This window comes from Carlito syrichta, unplaced genomic scaffold (assembly GCF_000164805.1).
Source record: "Carlito syrichta isolate Samal-C Ts95f unplaced genomic scaffold, Tarsius_syrichta-2.0.1 Scaffold141043, whole genome shotgun sequence".
Classification (NCBI taxonomy): Eukaryota; Metazoa; Chordata; class Mammalia; order Primates; family Tarsiidae; genus Carlito; species Carlito syrichta.
Window position 1 is genome coordinate 24,571 of NW_007085139.1, and position 6,612 is coordinate 31,182.

The 6,612-nt window shown below is 60.1% G+C and overlaps 1 pseudogene; it reads left to right on the plus strand.

Annotated features, from left to right (window-relative positions):
• Positions 1–2,404: 2,404 nt before the first annotated feature.
• LOC103251356 lies at positions 2,405–6,024 on the plus strand (annotated as a pseudogene).
• Positions 6,025–6,612: the final 588 nt, after the last annotated feature.

Consider the following 6,612-nt stretch of genomic DNA (forward strand, 5'->3'; position numbering starts at 1 on the left):
GGTGGCATACACCTGTAGTCCCAGCTACTTAGGGGCTTTGGTAGGAGGATCTCCTGAGCCCAGGAGATTGAGGCTGTGGTGAGCCGTGATTGTGTCACTGCTCTCTAGCCTGGGTGTCAGAGTGAGACTCCAACTCAAAAAAAATAAAAAGAAAGGGGTAACCCCTTCAGGTCCCCTCCCACTGTGGGAGCTTTTCTGTCCTCTCAATTAAATCCTGCTTTCAAAAAAAAAAACAACAACAATGGCTCAGTCTGTAATCCCAGCACTTTGGGAGGCCAAGGGGAGTGAATTGCCTGAGCCCGCAAGTTCGAGACCCACCCGGGCAACTTGGTGAGACCTTGTCTCTACAATAAATAAAGAATTAGCCAGGTGTGGTAGCATGTGCCTATAGTTCCAGCTCCTTGGAAGGCTGAGGCAGAAGGATCGCCAGAGCCCCGCAGATCAAGGCTGAGGTGACCGGGAGGGTGCCACTGCACTCCAGTCTGGGAGACAGAGTGAGACTCTAACTAAAAAAAAAAAAGGAAGAAAGAAAGCCATCAGAGCTGCTTCCTACCTCCCAGTGGCCTGACCCAAACCCAGAGTTGGGGGAGGGAGGTTACAGGAGGGAGATGAGCCTAGGGGATGAGGAGGCACAGTGGGCAAATGGCCTTGATGAACTTCCTAAAAAATGGCCATGAGTACCCTGAGAAATGATGATTTTCCACTGATCACATAAAGATCACAAGCAGGTTGGTAGGACATGGGGGGAGGAGCTGACACTCTCTTGTGTGCCAGTGGCCCTGTACTCAGGAACAACTGCCACATCAGAAAATTTGGCAGATCCTATGGGCTTCCTGCATGCACATGTCCTCTGGTCTGGAGATTCAATTTCTAGGAATTTATCCCCAGCTTCATTTCCTCATGTGCAAAATGTGTGAGCCACTGATACAGCCGCACAGTGGCAAAGAGAATAAGGATGCTTTTCTGTGTACAGATATGAACAGCTCTCCAAAGATAAAATAAGTGAAACTGTAAGTGCATATATGTGTAAGTATATACATCTGCTGATGAATTATAGAAATTGCTCCTATGAGAACCTAGTGCCACTGCTGATCTGACAGAAGCAGAGCTCTGCTCACCACTGCTCACTTCCTGCTGGGTGGCCTGGTTCCTAACAGTACCAGTATGTGACCTGGGCTCAGGGACCCTCCTGAGGTGGCTACGATAAAAGAACAGGTTGGAGAAGGCATGGAGAAACTATCTCACCCCTGCTGAAGGGAAGGTGTGCAGTTGCTTTGGAAAACAGGCAACCCCACAAAGAGTAGTTACCGTTGGGTTCCACTTGCGGGTATAGGCACAAGAGAATTGAAACATGCCAGACACAGACCTATACACACATGCTCATGGCAGCATTAGGCATAAGAGTCAGAGAGTGGAAACAACCCAAATATCCAGCAGATGAATCAGAGACTGCTGTTTCCAGTCATCAGAAGGAATGAAGCACTAATGCATGCTACAGCATGGGCAAGCCTTGAAACCGCTAGGCTAAGTGAAAGAAGCTAGCCACAAAAGCCCACACCGTGTGGTTCCACTCTCCGAAATGGCCATGCACGCAAATCTGTGGAGACGGGAAGGAGATGAATCATTGCTAGAGGATGGAGAAGTGGGTACAGCTGTCTAATGGGTACAGCTTTTTGGGGGGTGACGAAAAGGTTCTGGAATTAGCAGTGATGGTTGCACAGCCTGGTCAATATAGTAAAAGCCACTGAGCTGTGAGTTTTATGGTAATGTCAAAAATACACATGCTGGAGTGAAGCCAGGGGAGCAGTGTAAGTGGAGGTCCTGTCAAGGGCTGTGCAGTCCTTTCTCAGGGCCCAGGTTCTCCCCTTAGACAAGGGAAGAGGGCCGAGCTGGGAGGATGTGGCTTCAAAGGGAGGGGGGAGAAGAGGGAGGGCCAGTTGGGGCTGCCCGCCTGTCTGTCCCCCACTCCTCACTGGGTGGGGATGGAAGGCCTGAGGGAGGCTCCTGGTTCCGGGTGAGGAATCTCAGGCATGCAGCCCTGAGCCATGTTTCCAGGCTGTGCCCTCCTCTTTAGGGCTGGGAGGCTGGGTGGGACACCAATCCAGACGTCAGACTAGGGAGGCCTGGGGTTCATCTGGGGTCTGGGGCCCCTCTCCCTCAGCCATGGCAGGGGGCCAGCTGGGCACTGTCCTACCCCGCACCAGAGTCCACCCAGCTCTGCCCCCTGTGACAGGCTGAACTCCTGGGAGGGGTGGGGCGCGTTTGCACTTTCAGGTCTTTCCAGCCCCTGGCTGCTGGCAGCCTGACTAACCAGCTCCGCCAGGCCTGAGCTGCTGGGGCTGGGGTGCTGCCTACCTGAGGCCGCCAGACCCGCCCCTGAGCCTCCCAGGTGCTGGCCACGATCATGGGACTGTCTCACCTGGACCTGCTACGTCTCCTCGTGGTGCGGAGCGGGTCCTGTCCAGCCTGAGCCTGGGTGAGTGAGGGTCCCGGGATGGATGCACCTGGCCACACCCACATTGGGGGTCACCTGCTGGACCAAGTGGACCCTGGGAGCCCAGCCCCCTCCGGCTGGGACAGGCAGCCTCAGGACAGTGGGCTCCCCGGACCCGCACTGCTCACTTTTGTCCCTTGTGGCTACAGATCTGATCCCCTACATGCCTCAGGTCACAGTCTGAGACATGGAGGGCAAGGTCACAGCCTCCACTTTTTCCCTGGAGCAGCTCCACTGTGTCCTCAGCGGGCATGCCAATGCCACCGACACCGCCTGGCTCGTGGTGGCCTTCAGTAATGGTGCGGGGCAGCTCTGGGCCTGGGTGAGGGAGGGAGCCAAGGAGAGTGGGAGGCCGGGGAGCCCCTCACTAGCATCTTTGATTATTGAGCAGCTGCTGGGGGCCGATGGGAGGGTGAGTGCGGATTGGGCTTCATCCCGAAGGGTTTGTGCATCTGGACTGTCTCTGGGGGCCCTGAGGGAAGGGGTGTCATGGGGGTCCATGCTGGAGGCTACGGCCAGGTGGGCTGGAGGCCAAGAGAACGCAGGTCCCCTGCTCTGCGTGACAAGGCCCGTCTCCCTTTCCATCCCTGCTGTCTGTTCCTCCATCCTGCAGCCTCCAGGGGCTTCTAGAATCCAAAGACGTTGGCTGAGATCCCGGCCATCCCGATGGCTCCTACATGACATTGCCTCTGTTCGTGGAGCAGCTGCCCTGCGAGGACACTGTGGGAGGCAGTGGAGGCGTCCCCCTGCTGCGGGTGGGCAATGACTACGACTGCCACCAGCAGCCCTACTGCAACACACCCCTCCTCGCCCCGGACCTTACTGGTGGGTCGACCCCAGGGGCCCTGGGATTGGGGATGCGCTTGGAAAGGAGGGATTTCTGGAAGCAGCTCACCCTCCCTCGTGTCTTCCCAGGGATCGGTCCCAGGCCCCTGTCCTCCCATTCGCAGGGCTGGGCTCCTTCGCAAGGCTGACAGCAGCACTCCTCCTGGCAGGGTGGGAGGCAGGCAAGGCCTGAGAGGAGGAGGGGGGCCCCAGGAGAGGTGGGGTCTTCGCTGAGATGGGAGGGAGCTGCTTCAGGGTTGCGGTCACTGCCCGGGTGTCTCCCACCAGCAGATCTGGCAGGACACTAAGCCTGGGGGCCGGGTTCAGACCCAGTGCAGTGGGAATGAGGCAGGGAGTGCCAGAGAAAGGGTGCCCACCTCCTTTCCAGATGAAGAAACTGAGGCACAGGGTGCCTAGTGGCCTGTCAAGGTCAGAGTAGAACCAGGATGGGACAGCAGGTGTCTCCTTGGTGTCTGAATCACGACCGGTCACAGGAAGAGGCCAGATGTCCCTAGGGAGACCCTGGCCTAGGGGAAGCAGGGAATGCAGGGCATGGTGCGGTCGACCCAGACTCCCTCTGCCCTCTCACCCATCCTCCGGGTCTATCTCTCCCCTTCCCTGGCCACACCCTTGCTCGACCTCCAACCCCACCCCACGCCTGTTCCCAGAAGCCACCAAAGCCAGCTTCCTTCAGTGCTAGCTTGCTGGGTCCCGCACTGCTGCTCAGACTTTCCAGAGCTCTCACCTGGCAAAGCTGCAACTCGGCTCCTGGTGCCCTCAGTCCCCGGCCTCTCGGTGACTCTGACCACACCCATCCCTCTGGCCCCCCTCAGGGCCTGTGCATGGTGCCCTCTCCTACTGGGGTCCCTCAGCCCCCTTCTTCCCTGGTCTCACAGACTCTTCTCCCCCAGCACTGCCCCTCTGGGAGGTCCCGTATGCCTCACTGAGCCACCTTCACCTTCTCTGTTTTCGTGACATTTAGTGGCAGGGCCCTAAACCAGCATCCCGGGCCCAGATCGGGGAGAGTGACTGCCCAGGTGAATTGAGGCTGCTGGCGGAGCCCACATGGCCAGAGAGATCTCGGAGGGTTCTCAGAGGCCACAGCTAGTCCCCATAGGCCCCACCCTCCCCATGCATGGAAAAGGCCCACGACCTGACCCAGAAGAGCCGCTGAGGGCCTAGCCTCGGGGCATAGGGCGGGGACGCCCTGCCTAGGGCAGCCAAGGTCTCTGAGTCTCACCCCTTTGCCCCTACTGCCTCCTGTTCCCAGTGTGAAATTCCTCCTGATGGATGCTAGGGGCTCACCCAAGGCGGAGACCACGTGGTCGGACCCCATCACTCTCCATCAAGGTACTGCTGAAGGGGAAGGGGCACCCTGGCTTCTGTCAGACCCCCGTAGGCTCACCCACCTCTCTGGGACCCCTCGTTGCCCTCTGCAATGAGATCATGCTCAACTGGGTCACCCCTGCTCCCACAGGGTCGGGGACCTGGAGACGGTATCCAAGGCCTGCCCTGCTTCTCTGGGCAGACCCCGAGTCACCAGACCAAGGAAACTATGTAACCAGGCCTGAGTGTGGGGACACCTGGGGACGGCTGCAGAAGGAAGGGGGCATGGACTGGGGGACTTGCCGCCTGAAGGCCTTGACTGCCAGGCTCCAGGGAGTAGGGCAGTGAACCGGTCAGTCCTAAGGTCTGGCAGCTACTCTGCCTGCCACGTGTGGGACGCGGGTGGGGACAGCCTAGAAAATGAGACAGGGTGAGGCTGTTTTGATGGTGGTCCAGGCTGGCCAAGCACAGGTGCTGTGTCGTTCCGATGAGGTGGCAGATGGGTGGGCTCAGGGGGCTGTCTGGGGCCAGGGGGCAGCCATGCCTTGAGGTGTGAGCAGGGGGGGGAGGAGGATGGTGACAGCCAGCCCTGGGCCGAGGGGCAGCGTCCAAGCAGCTGCTGTGTTTGCAGGGAAGTCCCCAGGCTCCATTGACATGTGGCCAGGGCAGCAAAGTGGCGGCATGGTCGTCATCACCTCCATCCTCTCTTCTCTGTCCAGCTCCTGGCCTTCCTGGCAGCCTCCACTGTGCGCTTGTGTGACGACCCCCACCCCATCCAGGTCCCCCTCCCACCCAGAACCCCTTCCCTCTCACTGGCCCTGGCACCCGGAAGCCCTCCAGGCACCCTGTGGTTTTGACCTGGGCAGTGCCCCTCCCGGGGACTGTGCAGGAAATCCCCCCACCCTGGGGTCAGGGAGCTGGTCCAGCAGCCCCCCTGAGGGCAAGCTGGGGGAGGGGCCCCCTCACTCCAGCCCTGTCCTCAGCCGGGGCTCCTCCCCTCTCAGGCTTTGTCTTCTCTCCATGGGCCCACCGGCGCTTCAATAAACTGAGGGCCGGGGAGTCATGATGGCTACCTGGAGGAGGAGGGACGCCAGCTGGCTCTGGAAAGGAGGATGGTGGCATCGGGGGCTGTAGGCGAGGGAGCTGGGAGGGGCGCAGGCCCCGGCCTGGCAGCCACCCTGCCTGGCAGGGACATTTGCCGCCTCCTCTCCCCGTCTAGCTCCAGCCTGCGGTGGCCTGAGGAAGTCCCCGAGCAGCTGCAGATGGGCTCCTTCATGGGGAAGCGCTACACGACCCACCACATTCCGCCCAGTGAGGCGGCCACACTGCCTGTGGGCTATGAGCCTGGCCCGGACCCCCTGCCCAGCCTCAGCCCCTAGCCCGCCCCATTCGGGGGGGGCCGGGCAGTGGGGCAGGGAGTGACAGCATGGTGCCCTTCTCTGTACCCTCTGGCCCCCCGGGGCTCCTCGCCCCTTCCCCCAGCTTAGCCCCACCCTGCTGGGAACCCCACCTCAGCAGCCCCACCTCTGGCTTTCCTGTTTCTCCCCCTCTCCGGACTTGTGTGAGCCACTGTCAGGAGGGTTTGGGAGAGGGCTGTGGTCCGGCTGGGCACCCAGCCCCTTACCCCCATCCCTGCCTCTGGTCATGGGAGCCAGCCCCTTGGGGCAGCCACTTTTAAATGCCGCCACTGTGGACCCCGGGTCCCTGTCTGCCTCTTGGAAATGGCAAAGCGTTAGAAGCGCCCCCCCAGCTGTGACCCCCCTCCCCCTGCAGAGTCTGTCCAGGCCTGGGACACCAACTAGGGGCCCGGCCAGGAGGGGTACGATGGGGTGAAGAGGGGGCCTCTGGGGTTCGCTGCAAGAAAAGATGAATGAGTCCTCCCAGGGTCCAGGGATCAGCGAGGAGTCTGAATCGCCACAGACTTCTGTGTGTCCCTCTGCGCTTGTCCTTAGTGCCAGAATCGGGCT